Source organism: Petaurus breviceps, unplaced genomic scaffold, assembly GCF_028583685.1.
Source record: "Petaurus breviceps papuanus isolate PSGF00001 unplaced genomic scaffold, PetGlider_PUasm1.0 90825, whole genome shotgun sequence".
Taxonomy (NCBI): domain Eukaryota; kingdom Metazoa; phylum Chordata; class Mammalia; order Diprotodontia; family Petauridae; genus Petaurus; species Petaurus breviceps.
The window spans coordinates 16,188,696-16,208,695 of record NW_027187353.1 but is presented as its reverse complement, the minus strand read 5'-3'; the positions used below and the strand labels follow the sequence as shown (position 1 = coordinate 16,208,695).

The 20,000-nt window shown below is 39.4% G+C and overlaps 1 protein-coding gene and 1 pseudogene across 1 annotated transcript in view; both read left to right on the top strand.

Annotated features, from left to right (window-relative positions):
- The window catches only part of LOC138148538 (cytochrome P450 2C31-like), a 76,878-nt gene that overhangs the window by 28,545 nt on the left and 28,333 nt on the right, over window positions 1-20,000 (top strand). The gene's annotated exons all lie outside the window — the stretch shown is intronic.
- Window positions 7,560-11,229, top strand: LOC138148470 (cytochrome P450 2C44-like; annotated as a pseudogene).

Genomic DNA, 20,000 nt, shown 5'->3' with positions numbered 1-20,000 from the left:
CATGTAGATGTTTCCCAGAGTAAATCCTAGTAGGGGGATACAAGCCAAAGGGAATTTGGTTTCAAGCACCCCTTTAATGCAGGCATACTTAGCCTGTTTTGTGTCACATACCTCATTGGCAATCTGATGATGTCTATGGACCCTTTCTCAGAATGAAGTATTTATAACAAATGATAAAAAATCAATTATGTTGAAAAAGTTCTCAAAAGATGAAAACAAATAAAGTTTATGGATCACAGGTTAAGAAATTTTACTTTAGGGTCATCCATCAAAATTATAACTGGTCCACATGAGCCTAGAACATGTGAGCCCTTAGACATGGGATATGTGTGATTCCTATTACCATTTTCAAATTCATCCTTCTCCTCCAAACAGGAAAGCCCAGACCAGCTGTTCACTATTTGGCAACACACAATTCTCCTAATATATTTCATAAACATGATTGCTTCTCCTACTTTTTTTTAATTGAAGCACAATAGATTTTGCTTTAGTTTCTTATTTTAACAGCACAAATCCCTTGTGTTTCAGGTGGGGTTCCTATACATTATAAATTTCTTATAAATATTGTTGTAATCTACTTTCTAATCTATTCCATTATCCTCCTCAGTTTTTTGTATGAGTTTATTTACTTGCTAATTGTGTGTAATTACCTCTGTCCCATTGCCTTCCACTTTTTCCTCTCTGTTCCCTCACCCTTCTTTCACAAAAAAAGAACAGGAGGGTGAAAGCAGAGTATTCTCAACATTTGTATTCCATAATTGATATCATATGTTTCCACCCACCCTTCCATTTTCTCTTCTCCCTTTCCAAATCCCAGTCATAGGTTTTCACCTTCCTTTTTTTTCTTTAAAAGTCTCTCTTCACAATCTCCATTTTCACTTTAGAATTTGTTTTACTTATAACATCCTTTACTGAATCGAACATCTCTCTTGTTTGATAGAAGCTGTGTGATCCTGGCTAAGTCTATTAATCTCTGTCTGCCTCAGTTCCCCAAATTTAAAATAGGGATAATACAGACTGTGCAACTTGTACAAGTCACTTACCATCTTAGTGTCCCCAGAAAATTCACTAGCAGAAGGTTCAGAGAAAGTTCCAGTGTGCATTAGGAGAGGATTTCTTCCAACAGGATCTCATGTCCTAATGGAATCACAATCTAATTTTTAAGAATAACATAACATGTAATTGGCATGATTATGGAGGGTTTTGTGATAAGGAGCTTATTTGGAATTAAAAGACATGGGTTAAAATCTTATTCTGCTATTTCCTGGTCATATATATTTGTGTAAGTCACTGGAACTACTCTGGGACAGGGTTTTTGCATTTGCAAAATGAAGTTATTAATGCTTGCACTACTGATTTCACAAGACTCTCATTAGATTTAAAGAAAACAATGTCTGTGAAGGGCTCTGAAACCACAAAGTGCTAAAGAGAGTCATAGGGTTATAGATCTAGAGTTGGATGGGAAATTGGAAGTCACTGAGCACATTGGCTTCATTTGACAAGTAATAAACTGAAGCCCTAGTCGGTCAAGTGACTTCACCAAGGTCACATAGGGAGTCATCAGCAGAGCTTGGATTTGAAACCAGATCTTCTGAGTCCAAGTCCAGGTCCCTCCCCAGGATACCAAACCACCTCATTATGTGCACTTATGGGTTCACAGGAAACTTGTGATGGTCAAAGTAGATGGTGCACCCCAATTGAATTTTACTTTATAAAGCACTATAATTATGGCTGTGCATGAGTTTAAATCTATATAATGTCCTGATAGTGATGTAACTTTTCTTATTATTACCTCCAAATAGAACCTCAGCATAGAAATTGGAATGAAGGAGAATTCCATATTGCCCAGAATGCTCTGCAAATTTTAGGGGTTTGATGCACTCAGTGACATTTTATTCCCAAATGGGAGCACCTGGAAGACCTCACCACTCAAATGAATCCTTTTGGATCCCCACCATGATGGTGATAGAAAATATTCATGAACCTGTGTCTCCCTTATAATAATGATCAGAAGGTTGATTCAAAATGAGCTCTCTCCAGAATCTAGGTCACTCTCTCTTGTCTTTGCGCTGTGCATCTTCCATTTCTCTGAAACCCTTTAGCAGGACTTAAATAATAGTGCTGCTGTATTAGGGACACAGATAAGTCTTTTTAAAAAATTTAAACCTGCTCAGAAGTTCACCCCAAGTTTGAAAGAATCAATGAGTAGTCACCAGGGTCCATGTCTTCTTTAAACAAAAAGAAGTTCATCTAAATTTGAGTGAATCCATAGTTCAGGCAGGATCCCAACTCTGCCTGGCAAACATTGGGTTTATGACCTTGTGCAAATCCCTTCATATCTCTGTGCTCAAATTTACCAATTTTTAAATTGGGTAAGGAAGATTTGATTGGTTTGGGTGGGGAGAATCACAGGATCACAAATGTTCAGTGTTTGAGAACTAGGTCTTCTAGTCCAACACTCTCAGTAGTCAAGGAAGGAGACTGAGTCTAGGGACCAAGGTCAGAATGATAACAAGGGGAAGATCCAGGGTTGTATTTCTGCTATGATTCTCATATCCCTTAATCACCATTTGGCTAACTTTCCACATGTGTAAAATAGGGAGAATTATAACCCCTACTTAATTGTTTTATTTTGGGCAAGATGCAGGGGTGGGCTGGTATATATTTAACAGCTGACTTCTACAAAAAATATGTATGTCTCACACTTTTTTTTTAAAGCAATTGGGGTTAAGTAACTTGCTCAAGGCTACATGGCCAGTTATTTTTGTGTGGGTGCCGAGTATCTGAGGCCAGAACCGATCCCAGGTCTCTCGACGCTGGGGCCAGCGCTCTTACTCACTGCGCCACCTGGCCTCCTCTCTGTCACACTTTTAAGTTGAATCTGCCCTATTAACATATTCGTCATCACTTTTTAAAATCTAGAAATAAAACAAGAAATAAAGCACTGATTTGTGGTATTTTTCAGATGTTCAAGGTGTAAATGGTCACATTTTAGAATTTAAAAACCAGCCCTCTTGAGATGGCCTGAACTGGCTCTTATTTCTTTATCTTCTTTCTGAAATGCTCAGAATCTCCTTCGTACCAACAGAGCAAGAATCGTAGAATAGCAACTTTAGACAAACTTTGTAGGAGATAGACTCTCTGTGAATAGAAGATAGGGCAATGAGTGAATGGTGGCTAGCTGAGACCCTTTCCAGGTCTGCACAGTTGTTTTTGAAGTCCTCTCCATCTGTTGACCATTGATTGCACATTAGGTTATCTTTGAAACTTTAAAAACCCGTGGGCAAGTGAAACATGGGGTAAGGTATAATTCTGGTGTGAGGCTCAGAGCCTTCCAGAAGACATGAAAGCACAGGTCAGTATGAACAGAGAAATGTGTTCCAAACAAAGGGGGGAGAGTAGAAAGAGTAAATGCACCCATGTCCACAGTCTCTGTGTGAGATCTGTGGTTATTGTCCAAACTAGAATGGGGCAGGTAATCCATGGAGCTTTGTGAGAGAGATGGATTCAGGCTCTGCTTGAGGTATCATCAGTAGATGAGGGCATATAGCAAGGATGGTCAGAGGGTGAGTATCATCAAGGACAGATACTAGAAAAGCACCAACCTGAGAGATTAAGGTAAGAAAGGCTAAAACTCAGAAGACATTCAAGGGTGTAAAAATGTTGGGGGCATCAAATATCCAAACGAGAAGTAAAAGAAAGGGATAGAGGCCCTTTGGGTAAATGAGCCACTACACAATGAGGTCAGAAGGAAGACAGGGCATGTCAGTGCCTATTTTGTCACCATCTTCTCTTTCAAGAAGAATATTCTTCAAGGGAGGAAAAGAACAAGGATAGTTAAGAAGTCAATTGAGCCAAGTTTAGCTGAGGACATAAGAAGACAGTAGCTAACCTTTTAAAAGTGAGGTCAAGTCTGCAGGATTTTAGAACATGGGCTCTATAACCACCTTCTCTCAGGGTGAATCTGGATATTTTCTCTTCTTATCTCAACACACCCATAGGCCAACAGAAATTTGATTGTTGAGAGACTGTGACTGTTAGAGGCAGGAACAGATTCCAAGGTAACAAATCTTTAGACATTTCCTTAATAACCTCTTGGTTACCAAACTAATAAAAGTTAATAGAAGACCAATCCTGTTTGCCTGCAGTTAAAAATGGCTAGTTTTTGTGTTGTGTCTGAGGCCAGATTTGAACTCAGGTCTTCCTAACTCCAGAGCCGGTGCTCTACTCACTGCACCACCTAGCCACCCCATATTTTTCTAGTTCTTTGACAAGGTAGGACTCTGCCTCCAGTGGGGGGGGCGTACTGTTGCAAGCTTCAGGGGTTTTGTGCAGCTGTAACTGGGCTTTGGTCTGACCTTATCCTTATCTGAATGTTGTGTGGAAAACGAGCTATGAAGTGTTCTGCTTTGCTGGGTGTTGAGCTGCTGATCTGGGCTTTCTTGTTTGTAGGAGGATATTGTATTGGAGAATGATAATTGGAATAAATTAATAAACATTTACTAAGTGCCTACTATGTGCCAGATACTTTACTAAGTGCTGAAGACACAAAAAAAGGCAAAAGAGAGTCCCTACCCTAAACGAGCTTATAATCTAATACAGGAGATAATAGTCAAACAAATACATACAAAGCAAACTCTAAATAGAGAAATGAGATGCAGAACTGGACTTGGAATCAGGAAAGCTGAGTTGAAAGTCAATTTCAGATACTTTTTAGCTGTATAACCGTGGGCACATCATATCACCACTGTCTGCCTCAGTTTCCTCATCTATAAAATGGGAATAAAAGCATTTCTCTCCCAGAGTGATTGTGAGGATAAAATGAAAGGTTTGCAAAGCATGCTGTGAACCTTAAAGCAGAAGCAGCAGATGGCTTAGTGGATTGAACATTGGGCCTGGTGGCAGGAAGATCTGAGTTCAAATCCAGCCTCAGACAGTTCCTGGCTGTGTGACCATAGGCAATTCACTTGACCTCTGATTGCCTGAAAATGGATAAACTGAAGAAGGATAGAAAAACCACCCCAGTATTTTTCCCATGAAAACATGACTGTGTCTCATGAAGAATCAGACATGGCTTAAATGATTGAATAACAACAGATAACATACCTTAAAGCATTATATCAATGTTTCCTATGACTAACTTCCATTAAAGCACTCAAAAATAATTAATTTCAGGAAGAGAAAAGCTTTATTTTACTTCACATAAAAATCGAAAACATTAAAATTCCTCTTAGAATCCCACAAACCAATTAAGAAAAAAATAAGGCACTTATAATATTCCATCCTCTCCCCCGAGGATGAATATGTACTTAGAGTTGCCATTAGGAAATCCATCCAACATTCCAGTTAATTCTTAAATATCTTCCAGTCCCACACAGTTGCACTCAGCCTTACAGAAGTAGCTAGGTGGTGATATGGATAGACTACTGAGCCTGAAGTAAGAAAGATTTGAGTTCAAATCTGGAATCAGACACTTTATAGCAGTGTACCCCTAGACAAATTACTTAGTAACTGTCTGCCTCTATTTCTTCATCTGTAAAATGGACATAATGATAGCATCTACATTCTATGGTCATTGTAAAGATGACATTATATATATATATATATTGCTTTTTGGAGGGCAACTGGGGTTAAGTGACTTGCCCAAAGTCACATGGCTAGTAATTGTGTCAAGTGTCTGAGGCAGGATTTGAACTCAGGTCCTCCTGACTCCAGGGTGGGTGCTCTATTCACTGTGCCACATAGCCGCCCCTGAGATGATATTTTTAAGGTGCTCAGTGCAGAGCCTGGCACATAGTAGATGTTTGATAATTGTTGATTTTCTTCATTCCTTCACAGTGTAACCCAGTGAATTAAACTTCCTCTGGAAGGAATAATCATTTTGTGAGTCTTGAGCAGGCAGTCCTCTTTCCCATTGAATCTAAACTGTCCAAATAACTCCTGTCAATGGGAGAATAGAGTATAGGAGGGAGGAGTAGAAAGTAAATGTCTTCTTCCCCTCCCAACTTGGAACCCTATCATGGCAGTAGTCTTTAACCCTTTTTTCTCTCTACTCATGCCACAAGTAACCTAGTTGAGTTCGACATTGTCTCTCACCCAGACAATGACAGTTCTCTCCTAAGAGCTCTCCAAGCATCCAGACTCTCAATCCATTCTTCAGAAATCTGCAAAGTTAATATCTATAAATTGCAAGATTTACTGGGTCATTCCTACAATAAGGGCTCTTAAGAAACCTTACAAATTCATCTGTTTGGCTCTTAATGCCCTTCACTATCTGTCTCCAGCTTCTCATTCTAGGCTGACTACACATTCTTCCCTCCCACAACCCTCTATGCTCCAGCCAAAATGACTTGCTTGTTGTTCCTTGTACATGATATCACATATTTTTCCTCTTTGCCTTCATACAGTCTGACCCCCATGCCTGGAATGCTCTCACTCACCTACCTCAGCTCTCAACAGTCCCAAGATCCTTCCACACTGAGCTGCTCCCTCCTTTAAGCAGCCTTCCATCATTCCTCCTGTTGTTAGTGGTCCACCCAAAATTCTCTGTATATTTATTTCATACAGATCCCATGTGTACTTATCTTTAAATGTGTTGTAGTCCTTCAATGGAATGTAAACTCTTATAGGGTAGAGATTGTTTTATTTTTATCCTTTGCATTCATAGCCCCACTACATAACACTCTGCCTGGTGCATAAGAGATATTTCTCACACATTTGTTGATTGATTGTTTTAATATACTGATAAAAATATTTACTAGAAACTTTCTTCCAGGTTGAAGACCAAGACTCCTTTAACTACCTCCCTAGATATATTGCCATTTTTCCTTTTTATTCTGTATTTTTAACCATTATTTCAGTGGCCCTGAACCAAAGGGAGATATTTTAAATATAATGCTGAATTGACATAAAACAAAAGCATAAATAAATTGATTCCACTGCTTAATCTTTTCTTGTTAGTTTATTTACCTTGTGCTTTTCTGGTTTGAAAATTTCCATGTCAAGTACTTGACTCATTTCGAGAGTCTTTTCAGGAAATGTCTGAAATCCACCAAACTTTCTGTATATCTATCTTCTTTTTTATTGTTATAGTATTTTATTTCTCCCTAATTCCATGTTGAGAATTTTTAATATTTGTTTTTAAAACTACAAGTTCCAAATTCTCTTCTTTCCTCCTTCCCCAGCCACACATTGAGAAGGCAAGCAATTTGATAGAGGTTATATATGTATAGTCAATGAAAACACATTTCCATATTAGTTATATTGTGAAAAAAAGCATAGACAAAAACAACTCAAGAAAAAAGGTAAAAGACATAGGCTTCAATCTGTATTCAGACACCACCAGTGTTTTCTCTGAAGTTTATCTTCTTTTACCAAATATTTATTTGCCCTAACCTGTGAAGGAAAAAAAAACCCAAAACCATGTTAGCACATAAGCATAAGCAAGAAAAAATTTCATATTGGTCTCATACAAAAATATGTGTTTCATTCTGCTAACTAATCCATCAGCTCTCTCTCAGAAGGCAGGTAGCATTCTTCATCACTTGTCCTCTGTGATCATGATTGACAAGTGGCTGCATCAGATTTTTTTATTTGGTGCGGGAACTGAGACAACCAGCAGCACTCTTAGATATGGCCTGCTGCTCATTCTGAAACATCCTGAGATCCAAGGTAAAGTACCAGAACTGCCATGTTACAGAATAGGCCCGCTTTCCCAGCTCTGTACCTTGATAGAGCTGGCCCCACTTTCCCAACTTTTGTATTTGCATGACTCCCACATGGATCAGCAAAAGGTCAGACAGTATATTTCAGAAAACAGGACACTTGAGCAAGACCCATTAGTTATTTAAACATGTGGAGGTCTGTTGTGGGGAATTGAATTCACTTTAACACATGAATCAAGCTCTCACTGATCACCCTCAGTTCTATGCTTAGCACACAAATGAACCCTTTCCTCAAATGGCTTACATTCTACCAGGGCTGGTTCTGCTGGATCCAAAGAGGCAGAACTAGGAACCATGGATAGAAGTTGAAAATTGACAAATGGAGTCTTCATATAAGGAAAGACTTGCTAATGACTGAAGTTCTTCCAAGACCCATACAGCTGTCCTGGATGTAGTGGGTTCTCTCTTATTAGAGGTTTTCAAGCAAAGGCTGGATGACCATTTGTTCATTCCATTAGAAAGAGGACTTCTGTTAAACTTTGGATAGCCCTAGGTGACAATGGGTCAATTCTAATGCTGAGGTTCTATGTCTCAACAGTTCAGGATGTTGAGACAGGAGCTGAGATACATACCTGGTGAATGGTTTAAATCAGGATGATAATGTCATTGCCAGCACTATCAAATTCAAACGAAGGCATCTACTTTCTTTGACAATAAAGGGGTGGCATCAATGTAAAGGATTAAAGTTTGCAAATCACTTGACACAAAATTTGATTTCATGCCCTCTAAAGGAGTTGCAGATATTATTTCTATTTTCACAAGTCATAGGATAACAGATTTAGAGGTTTAGGGAACTTTAGAAGACAGGCAATTTATAACCTGCATTTTTCAAACAAGGGGAATGAGGCTTAGATAGATTTAATTAATTTTCTGAATTTAAACAGACAGTGTCTACAGAATGAATAATAAACACAATTCTTCCTGACTCCTATCCACTAAGCCACAGAAAATCATGCCATTACATCTGCTAAAGCCTCTTCATCCTTGACCGAATAGATGCAGGATACTGAATTCATTTGAGAATTATCTTAGGTCATATGGTCTGGCAGATACTCCACACAGGCTCTGGTAGGCATTCCCAGGAGACCAGGAAGCTCAGGGGTGATTCATATTTTTTGTCTCTTCAGCAAAAATTCATGAGGAAATTGATCATGTGATAGGACATAATCGAATTCCTTCCATAAAGGACAGTAATGACATGCCCTATACAGATGCTGTGGTTCATGAAGTGCAAAGATTTCTTAATCTCTCACCTCTCAATGTGCCCCATTCAGTGACTCAGGACACCCATTTCCAACAATATGTCCTCCCCAGGTCCCATTGGACCTAGTTTGGAAGAGATCTTAAATATCATCTGGTCCTGTGATGTCATTTTAGACATGAGAAAATCAAGTCCCATTGTCATGATAGCCCCTGGAATTCCCTTTCGGCCATCCTTTGTTACATATAGGTAACTTTGATGGGGTGAATGAAGAATGAAGAATGAATGAAGAATGAGGGGAGAGAGTGTACTTCTCTTACTCCCTGCTTCTCACTCACCCCAGCAACACTGGAAAGAAAATGTGCAGGAAAAATAACAGAGTGAGGTTGCTCAACTGAAATTTTTGTTCATGTCCTTTCCTCTTACTAGACAGTGAAGGAGATTGTGTAAATGTTATTATCTCTTGCGTTGTGCAGATGGAGATGCTGAGTCTCAGATCAAGTGACTTGCCCAAGGTCATTTAAAAATGTTGGAGTTGAGACTAGAATCTGAATCTTTAGAGTCTAAAATATTGATTTCCAGGCACTCTAAATAAGCTTTCATTGAATTAAATTGAATTAGATTGAAGTTTCCTAGCAATGGATCAACAGAATTATTCTCCCTCAAAGAAAGGAGGGAGCATGCCACCTAATTTCATATTTAATATACCCCATTGAGTGCATTGTTGAGTTCAAATCATCAAGACTTCAGAAAGAAGCAACGATGTGAAAATATCTGGGGCAAGTGCTGTTTACACAAGGCAAGAATAGAAGGGAATCTGACCATTAAGGAGTTTGGTGTCAAAGTCCTTGGAGGGCACTACTTGGAAGCAGAAACATCCTCCAAAAGTGTTATTTCTTTCCTTCTGATCCAAGCTGTGATTTGATTGCAGAATGGCTTCCTGATGAAGAAACTCCCTCAGGAAGAAGCCTGGTCTGCCACTAGATGCTTTGAGTAATGCCTGGGTCACTGACAGCTCACATGTAATTCCTGGAGTCACACAGTCAGCAAGTGTAGACATGAAGTATAGAACAAGGAACTGAGGGGAGAGAGAGCATAAAGAACTCAGGGCCTTAGCCAAAGCTTCCTGTAGGAGGGAGTACCCAAGCCAATTCTAGAAGAAAGCTAGGGATTCTAAAAGTCTGATGTGAGCAAGGAGTGCCTTCCAGGCATGGAATACAGCCATTATAGTGGCATGAAGACCAGAGAGGGTGTCTTTTGGATAGGGGGCAGCAGTTGGTCTGGATTAGCTGGAGCCCCAAGGAAGGCATGATGGGGATAATAATGGGGACATCAACTTGGAAAGCTAGACTGGTACCTATGCAGATTCTCAATGGCATGACCTCCTAGTCTATACCATTCACACAGAAGTATGTATTTTGTACTAGAGGCAATAGGGAGTCACTGGCAATTTTTGGTATTGGCGTAAGAAAGGATATACATGATGAAAACTAATTCTCCCCCAGAATTTCTTCCCTCTAGGGCACAGCCATCTTCCCATTGCTCTACACAATATTGAATGACAGCAAAGAGTTTCCCAACCCTGACCAATTTGACCCTGAGCACTTCCTGGATAAGAATGGAAAATTCAAGAAAAGTGACTACTTCTTGCCTTTTTCCACTGGTAAAGAGAAACCCTTCCCATCTCTACCTCTCACTCTAAAAGGAGGATCCTGCTCCCCTTCCTGCTCTTCTCTGACTGAGCTTCCTCTCAACAGTTCTCCTGAGGATACATTGCCCCACTGTGGCACGTGACCCACTGTCTTTTCCAGTATTCCTATGGCTTGGCTTTTTCTCAGACCCCTCAATACATGAGCTGAGCCTCCTGGCTGGCTCCTCTGGTTCCTTATTTTAGTGGTAGTCTGACTCTATTGCAAGATCCACTGCACAGGGACTCACCGTAGGAAGAATGGTATGAAAAGGGACTTCTTCATTGCCCCTATTAATGACTGGAATACAGCTCACAATAATAGTTACTCCCCTTTTCTGCCCATCTACATCCTCTTTTACTCCTTTCTCTCTCATTGTCCCGGTCCAATAAGTCTTCATTAAGGTTTCTAAGCACAATTTTGTTTCTTTCCAGGGAAACTGTCTTGCCTTGAAGAGGGCCTGGCAAGGATGGAGTTGTTTTCGTTCTTTAACACCATTCTACAGAACTTCACCCTCAAACCAGTTGGAGATCCAGCTGAAATTAGCATCAAGAATAATGGTTCTGGGTTCACCAATATTCCACCACATTACCAACTCTGCTTTCTTCCTCACTAAAAAGAAGACAAAGGTGATCTGGTAAATTAACCAGATGATTTCATTGTCTGTACTCAATATTCATATTTTTAATGGTATACCTTTGAGGAAAAAAAATTCCCATTTATTAATGAAAATGGGTCTTAATTTCCAGAGAGAAGACAGGCTAGCAGAGTGCCTTATATGTCATTATGTAATAGGGACTGCCTTGTAGATGTTCATGTGGAGCCCACTCACTGACGTCTCCAGCCATACTCTAATTCAAACCCTCAGTTCCAGTTTTAGGGTGAGGATGAAGTTCTGCAAAATATCCCCTCATAAAACCCATATTAGTTTGTGTTTTTCTTTTCAAATATCTTCAAGGATGATTTCATTTTGTATTGTATAGATCTTGTTCGTGAATTTGAGGTGCAATAAACATGGATGTGTTGCTAATCACTCCTGATGTACAAATGTGTGCCTGAACTTCCATACATTGAGAATTTATAACTTCAGAAGCAGCATGGTAATATGGAAGGAGCCCTGACTTTTCACACAGAGGAACATGGGCCATTCCTGTCTCTAAAGCTAACAACATGTGTGGCCTTGGAGAAGTCACTTCACTATTCTCACATCAGATTCTTCATCTCCACAATGAATGGTTTTGACTACATAGGCTCACATTTCCCTAGTAAATCTCCATCCATGATACTTTGATCAGGAGAGATAGTTGATGCACCCATTCATGCTTTAGTGGACCATTTCAAAGATTATATTCAAAGGAGAACAATTCCCTGGTGACAGCCATACTAGTGATGGCCTTCTCTGTTATTGATTAGGATGGTCACCCCTGTCCATTGATGGAGCCATAATTTTCTAGTTCTGGAGAATCTTCTAGTGTTTAGGTACTATCCACTCAAGATCCCCTCAATGCTACAACACAACACAACACCAATCTATCAAGGATTTATGATTTTGTTGGTAAAGTCCTAGAACAGTAAGAACTCAAGTATAACTCAGAGGTCAAATGTGATGGAATTGCCTAAAGTTCTTAGATATCATGGGACTTGTTTATGACCACAGAGCTCCGAAGTGTTATTAGCAGATTTCAGACCCATATCTTTCAGACTCCAAATCCAGCATTTTATCCCCTATAACAGATTGCCATATCTTCCTGTGGCTCACACATTTTGCATCCACTTTTTCCTTGATTTCCAGGTCTCCTTGTTTTCTCAGACCCTCACTCCATATGTTGATTCACTTTTGTCTTTTCAGAATCTTGATCCAATGGTGAACCAGTTCCATCTTCAATTGACCTCCAAGTCAAAATCTCTTGGTCCCTTGTAGTATGCTGACATATATCACTTACCAAATTCCAACAAGGAATTACTCCTACCACTTGCCTTCTCTGTTATAATCTGCCTCTCTTCAGTACCCATTCCAAGAGTTCTTTTTATACTAAGACCTCTCATATATCCCTGCCTTTTGAAAGAAAACTGAATTCTATTTTACTGAAAAAATTGAGAATATCTCTTGATGATTTATTATTTTCTACACTTGTACATTCTAAATCACCTCTCTCTCTCTCTCTCTCTCTCTCTCTCTCTCTCTCTCTCTCTCTCTCTCTCTCTCTCTCTCTCTCTCACACACACACACACACACACACACACATACCACACACTCAGACTTCCTTTCTTTTTTTTTAGTATGGTAGAGGGAGAAGAAGGTGGTATTACTCTTTGCAACTATCTGCCCCTCTACTCGGACACTTAATCACAGCTCCTCCTTTCTCCCTCGGGAACTTATCTCTTCTCTTCTCCCATGATTTTTCTTAATTTTCTATCTTTCCATGTTAACTGCTTCCTTCTCTACTGCTTGCAATCATGCGCACATCTCCCTCATTATTAAAACAAAACCAAACCCCCCCATCTAATTCCCAGAGATTCCCTGAAAGCTTCTCATTGTCTCTGTGTTACTCAGCACTCTTGGCCCTTCAAAATGACACAACAGGCCTTTTTGAATCTCTGCTGAGTGAGCGACAGATCTTCTGCCTCAGTGGAACAGGAGAGTTTGCTGCAACTTCTGGGAGGCCCTGGACATCTGAGTTCTTCATAACTGGCTTTTCATCTTAAACCTATAATGGTGCTGAGTCATACAATGGCCAGCAGGAAAGCCACCTGGGGATCTCTCTACAGGTTCTGTTCAATTCCTATTATATTGCCCGCCTCTCTCTTTCCTTCCTTATGTGGTCAAGGTCCTAAAAATATGCTCTATCCGTTGGCCTCTACTTTCTCAACCCCTACTTGATTCCCATCCCATAATCTGGCTTCCATTTTCATTACTCAAAAGAAACTGCTCTGAGATTAAAGTGTCCTTTAATTGCAAAACTCTGTTGTCTTTTCTCAGTCTTCATGTTTCTCTGAATTCTCTGAAACTTCGATATTACTGACGACACTCTTCTTCTGGGTCAGTCATTGTACTCACTGGATTTTCTTGACACTGTGCCTCCTTTCTACTTCTTTTCCTCCTCCCCATCTGGCCACATTGCAGCCAAGATCATTTGAAAGAGAAGATTCTTCTCTATGGTCTAGTTGAGAGTGTTATGACCAAGGAAGTGGGCTATGAGTGGGAGCAGTAGCCATGATAATTAATCGTTTTTCTGTGCTAGGTATCTTATAGAAACAATCAGAACCATAATTAGCAATTCTGACAGCAGGGACAGAAACACCAAGTGACTCCAAATGCATTTTGATTTGACCAGGACATTGCACTTCATTTAGAAGACAGAGATCCTGGGAAATTTCTAGGGAAATCACTGGGGTTAAAAAAGAGATCAAGACCAATCCAGAAAGGAGCTCCAAGGGGATGGAGTAATATAATTAGAGGAGAGAGGAGAAAGATGCCAGCTGTGGACTCACCAGTTAGCCATTTATTCTTGTGGACTAGGCTCTAAGATACATTATTTCTACTTGTTGGAAGAGAACAAATATTATCCCGTTCTCAGTGTCGGATCCCTGGGACAAAGCCCTGCCTGGCTCACCTTAGGTACAGCTACTGCTCTATTCCTGATTATCTCATTAAGATGCTACAGCCAGGAGGGTCTACAATAACAGACTGCCACTTGTCAGTCATTCTGAGGTTATCTCTCCCAATAGTCCTAAGACGCAATTCCTCTCTATAGCTATAACCATGTGATGGCCAGGACAAGATTAGTGACTCTTGGAAACTGAAGATATTTTCTTTTTCAAAATCTAGCTTGCCTAATGTTCAGTTCACCACCCACCCCTCTTTAAAAGACCACCTGTTATGTTCAGGAACATAATGTATGCACAAAATTGCTGAGAAAATTGAACTGCAACATGCCTCTCCTCTACTGTGCAAATAATCCAGAGTGTTACATCAGACACTACAAGTTCCAAAGGATCCATGAACTAAATATTCAAAGTCACATGATAAAGGATAAGAATGAAATGTCAGCCCTTTAAAAATATAGAGAGCAATTAAAAAGAACTATCAAAATGTTCCTAAACATTGGTGTCTGCTGTGTATCTTTAGTTCTGCGAATGTGACCCCTGTTCCAAGGAGATAGGATAACACATGTAATCATGTAGGCCTATAAATGTACAGGGAAGATCTTTATATTTCCAGAATACTGGAATGTGGCTAAATATTCTGGGGAGTTTTCATTTAAGAATCTCTTTCAGGAGGTGATTGGAAGGCTCTTTCAATATTTATTTTACCCCCATTCTAGAAGATCAGGGCAGTTTTCCTTGCTAATTTGTTAAACGATAATGCAGAGGACCTTTATCAAGTTAGTACCACAATTCTTAAATTATCTTTTCATAATCTATTTTCCTGGTCAGTTGTTTTTCCAATGGGATATTTCACATGCTCATTGGAATGTCACATTCTCATGGGTGCCCATAAAGAAACTTCCAAAGAGACAAAAACCCCTCCTGATATTGTCCACAATTGTCAGCGTACCCAGCAGGCTAACCTAAGTTGCTCATTCTTTTTTTTCTCCTTTATACTTGCCACCACACATTCCATTCTTATGTAGCAGAGTACATAAAGAGTTGGCTGTGGAGTCAGGAAGACTAAGCTTCACTCACTGGATGTGGAGTCTTGGACAAGTTACTTACAAGTCCAGAAAACTCTTGATCAGCATGTTTTAGAGAAAGTGCCAGTGTGCATTAGGAGAGGACATCTATCAACAGGAACTCATGCCCTAATGGGATCACCTGTGTAATTTTTAAGAATGACATAGCTCATAATTGGCATGATGATAAGATGGGGTTTGTGGTCAAAGTTTATATCGAGTTAAAAGATACAGGTTAAAATTCTGCTCTGCTTCTCCTTGCTTGAATATATTTATATAAATCATTGAATGACTCAGGGCCTCAGTTTATGCATTTGAAAAACAAGGTGAGTAACACTTGCCCTACTCACCTCACAGAATTCTCATGAGAATCAAAGGAAACAATGTCTGTAAAGACCTTGGTAATCCATAACGTGCTAGAGAGTGCCATGTGATCATAGATCTAGATCTGGATGGGAAATTGGAAGTTTCTGAGGCCATTGCCTTAATTGGACAGGTGGTAAACTGAAGCCCTAGTTAGGGCCAGTGACTTGACCAAGTGGAATAGTAATGGAATTTAAAGATCCCCCTGTATTGGCTTGGTTTTCAGATTGATTGTGTTAAAACCCAGAGCTTGTGAATCCCACTTGTGGGATGGACTTGTTGACATGAAAAGAGAGGATTGAACTGGGAGGAGCTGGTGATGTGAATTTAGAGAGGCACAAGCAGAGAGAGAGGCAGAAGGATTTTTCTTGTAAGCAGCATTGTGGAAGCAGAGAGACAGAGAGGATTACTGAGGGCCAGTTCAAGCTGCTCAGGACTTTTGAGAGCTGCCACCCAGAGCTGCCAAGCACTGAGGAGACACGGCTGTTATGCTGGTACTTTGTCTGTCTGCTTTGATGTTGTTTTGCCAGATTCATCCACTGGTGAAGGACAGTCTTGTTGTTGCAGAGGTCCTGGAACCTTGCTGTTGGTTCAGGGATCCCGAGACTGTTCTGCATACAGAGAGTGAATTGCGCCCACTGGTGAAGGCCAGTGCTGTTGTTGCAGAGGTCCTGGAAACTTGCTGTTGGTTCAGAAGCCCTGAAGAAGGATTTTCTTGTTGTATGTTTACAGAAATCCTGGAAGAGGGTTTTGCTAATGTTTTCAGGGGTCCTAGGACTGTTCTGCAGACAGAGAATGAATCATTGAGGACACTGGCAATGTATCTTGTGGCCTTGCTAAGTTTTGTCTCCCCAGGAACAAAGATTGCTGAGAACTTGCCTCGGGTCAAGATGAAGAAAAGACCTCTCTTTGGGTATTAAATGCTGTGCTTAAGCTTGTTGTAACTCTGGGGTAGATGGCCTATTCAGTTGTGATCCAAGGGTGGGAAACTTTTGACTTTTTTGTGCTCTGTGACTGACCAAATGAATGTACTTTACTTATGATTGGAAACTAATCTCCATTTGAGAAGAAGGGCTTTGTGATGGACTAAATGAATGTAATGTCCATGGGTGGAGTAATATTTGGGAATTATTGAACTACACTTGGTGAATGCTATATTTTGATTTTCTCTGTTCTTAATTTGTCACTGAATAACATGGAGAGCAGCTATGCTGGTATTTTGAAGCTTGGGATGTTGCCTTTGCTTGGCATTACAGCAAGGTCACATAGGGAGTCAGCAGAGCTTGCATTTGAAATCAGATCCTCTAAATACAAATCTAGGCTTCTTCCCAGGATACCAAACCACCCCATTATGTGCACTGGTGGCCTCACAGGAATCTTGTGAGGCCAAAGGAGTTAAATGTGCACCCAAATTGCACTTTTCATTACAAAATTATGTAGTTATGGCTGTGTGTGAGCTTAAAAGCCCTATAAAGGTCTGATAATGATGTAGATCTTCTCATCATTACTCCCAATATGAGACAGCATAAAAAATGGCATGAAGTAGCATTCCATCTTTTCCATAATGGTCTGCAAAATTTGGAGGTTTGATGCACCCAGTGCTATTTTAACCACAAATGGAAACACTTGAAAGACTTTACCACCCAAATGGAATTCTTCCACCTCCCTACCATGATGTGCTAAAAACTCTTCATGGGTATGTGTCTCCCTGATGGAAATGATAATAATCAGAAGACTGATTCAAAGTGAACTTCCTCCAGAATACACAGCACTCTTTCTTGTCTTTGCACCATGCATCTTCCATCTGTGTGAAACCAGTTAGCAGGAATTAAATAATAGCAGTGCTGGATTAGGTAAATAGATACATTTTAAAAATAATGTAAACCTGATACAGGAACTATATGAGCACAATTACAAAGCACTTATCACACAAATAAAATCAAATCTAAAGAACTGGAAAAGTATCTGTTGCTCATGGGTAGTCTGAGCTAATATAATTAAAATGACAATTCTACCTAAATTTATTTATTATTCAGTGCCATACCAATCAAACTACCCAAAAATTATTTTGTAGAGCAAGAAAAATCATAACAAAATTCATCTGGAAGTACAAAAGTTCCAGAATATCAAGGGAATTAATGAAAAGAAGTGCAAGGGAAAGAGGACTAGCTGTACCAGATCTTAAATTGCACTATAAAGCAGCAATCGTTATAACTACTTGGTACTCGCTACGAAATACAGATTTGGATCTGTGGAATGGGTTAGATACCCAAGACACAGAAGTCAATGACTATAGTAATCTACTATTTGATAAGTCCCAAAACTCTAACCTACAGTATCACAAAAACTGCTGGGATAGCCTAAAAATAGGATGGCAGTAACTAGGCATAGACCAAAATCTTACACTGTATACCAAGATGAAGTCAAAATGAGTAAACGATTTAGATATTCAGGTTGATACTATAAGCAAATGAGGAGAGCATGGAATAGTTTTCCTGTAAGGTTTATGAAGAACAGAAGAATTTATGACCAAACAAGGGATAAAGAACATTATGAAATGCAAAATAGATATTTTTGATTACATTAAATTGAACAGTTTTTGAACAAAGCCAATGCAATCATGATTAGAAAGAAAGTAGAAAGGTGGGAAAAAAATTTTACAACCAGTGTCTCTGGTAAAGCCCTCATTTCTAAAATATGTAGAGAACTGAGTCAAATTTATAGGCATACAAATCATTCCTCAATTGACAAATAGTCAAATGATATGTATAGGCAGTTTTCAGAGGAAGAAATTAAAGCTAACTATTCATATGCAAAAATGGTCTAAATCACAATTGATTAGAGAAATGGAGATCAAAACATCTCCAAGGTACTACATTGCATTTATGATTGACTAGCATGACAAAACAAAAATGATAAATGTTGGAGAAGATCTGGAAAAACTGAAACATTAATGCATTGCTGGTGGAACTAGGAACTGATCCATCCATTCTGGAGAGCAATTTGGAACTATGCCCAAATGGCTATAAAGCTGTGCATACCCTTTGGCCCAGCAATGCCACTTCCAAGTCTGTATCACAAAGAGATCACAAAAAATGGGAAAAGGACCCACGTGTACAATAATATTTAAAACTTTCTTTCTGTGGAGGCCAAGAATTAGAAACCAAGTATATGGCCATCAATTGGAGAATTATTGAACAAGTTGTGATATTTGAATGTAATGGAATACTACTGTTCCATAAGAAGTTATGAGCAGCCAGACTTCAGAAGAACCTGGAAGGACTTACATGAAATGATGCTGCCGGTAGTGAGCAGAGCCAAGAGAACATTGTAAACAGAAACAGGAAAATTATGTGATGATTAACTTTAATAGACTTGGCTCTTCTTAGCATTGCAAGGATCTAAGGCAATTCCAAAAGACACATGGTGGAAAATGCTGTACATATCCAGAAAAGGAGCTATGGAGTCTGAATGCAAGTTGAAGCACACTATTTGCTCTTTTTTGTTTTATTTCTTCTTTCTCATGGTCCTTCCCTAATTCTTCTTCACAATATGACTAATGTAAAAATATATTTAATATGAATGTATATGTATAGTCTATATCAGATTGCATGACCTCTTGGGGAGAGGGAAAAAATTATAACTCCAAATCTAATGGAAGTGAATGATGAAAATGGAAAATAAATTTACAAAATTCTAGAAGTTGAAAAAAAGAAATGTAAACCTGCTCAGAAGTTCATGTTAAGTTCAAAAATCTTCACTAATGGTCACCAGTCTCCACATCTCCTATAAACAAAGAGAGAAGTTCACCTCAGTTTGACTGAGTCCATAGTTCAGGCAGGATCCCAGCTCTGCCAACCATTCATTGAGTTTATGGCCTTGTGTAAATCCCTTCATATCTCTGTGCTTCAATTTCCTAACCTTTAAACTGGGTGGCGAACATTTGACTGTGGAATGGGAGGGATTACAGGATCAGAAGAGTTCATAGAGAACTAGTCTAACTAGTCTAACACTCTCAGTAACCAGGGAAAGAAACTGAAGTCTAGGGAGAGGAAGTGACTGGACCAAGGTCAGAATGTCAACAGGTCATAGAGTCAGGATGTTATTTCTACTATTATTCTCTGGTCACTCAAGCAAAATTTGGCTCAGTTTCCTCATCTGTAAAATTGGGAAAATAATAGCACCTACTTACTTGTATTGTTGTGAGGATTAAATGAGATAATACTTAAAAAGCTTTTAGCACAGTGCCTGGGACATAGAAAGTGTCACATAAATGTTATTACTATTATTATTATTACATATAGCAAGGGTTCTGCGATTGTGTCAATGAAAGAACTCCCTCTAACAATAA